Source organism: Pogona vitticeps, chromosome 2 (genome assembly GCF_051106095.1).
Source record: "Pogona vitticeps strain Pit_001003342236 chromosome 2, PviZW2.1, whole genome shotgun sequence".
Lineage (NCBI taxonomy): Eukaryota > Metazoa > Chordata > Lepidosauria > Squamata > Agamidae > Pogona > Pogona vitticeps.
This window is the reverse complement of record NC_135784.1, coordinates 63,916,168-63,917,296: the sequence shown is the minus strand read 5'-3', so window position 1 is coordinate 63,917,296 and position 1,129 is coordinate 63,916,168.

The window sequence follows — 1,129 nt, the reverse complement described above, 5'->3', positions numbered from 1 at the left end:
GTTATGCCAACAATATGCTTCAGCCCATGAGCTTTTTGTCAACAATATGCTTCAATCCATCAGTTTTAGCTGTTCTGCATGATGCACCCTTAGACAACTCACTGTATTAAAATGAAATCTCACTAAAGTGACAGTTATAGTTTACATCAGTGGTTCTTAACCTTTGTTACTCGGATGCTTTTGAACTGCAACTCCCAGAAACCCCAGTCAGGACAGCTGGTGGTGAAGGCTTCTGGGAGTTGCAGTCCAAAACTCCTGAGTAACCCAAGGTTAAGAACCAGTGGTTTACATTGTTGCTTATGTCACATAAAGTGAAATTCTTCTATATCCAACACTGCCTTGCAATTTTGTGCCTGCAGTATCCGCAGGAAAAAGAATGCCCAGGTTTACACAGCAAAGGCTAGCCTGACGTGTTAACTATTTTATTTTATTTATTTATTTGATTTATACCCCGCCTATCTGGACTACCAGACCACTCTAGGTGGCTACACCAGTGTTGCCAGTCAAGATGGTTTACAGAATCCCTTCTTGAGCTCACTATGATTCATAAACGAACACCAAGGAAAAGAAAAGCAGAGAACCTTATTCCCTTTTCATTAGTTAACCACACTTTGCTCAAATAGAAAGCAACTGTCATGGCTATTTCTTGATAAGTTCTCTAGGTATTTATTGACTTGGATTCCTGTAATAAGCAGGGGGTTGGACGCAATGTTATGGGCCCCTTCCAACTCAATTATTCTGTGACTATATCACTCTTTTTTGTATTTTAATTTTTTTTTAAGTACCAAGGCTTTTCAGTGCTTTTATGTGCATGTGTCTGTCATATAGTCAAGTCAATTATTTTTCCATCATTGACCTGAGACTAGAACATTGTCATGGTAAGTTTAGATTGTAAACTTTGAAATTTGGTACTTGTTGCTCCCTATGCATTTTTTTTCCTGTTCACCATCATGCAATTTTACTCTTATAGAAAGCATTCCTTCTCATATTATTACATGGGGAAATCATGGCTTTTAAGACTTCTGATCAGAGTCTTACTAAGTAAGCAGTAAAGAACAAAAAGAGTATGAAAATTAGCTCAGCTTCAGGTTCTTTAAGAACATAAAAATAGAAACAGGGAGCAAAAAGC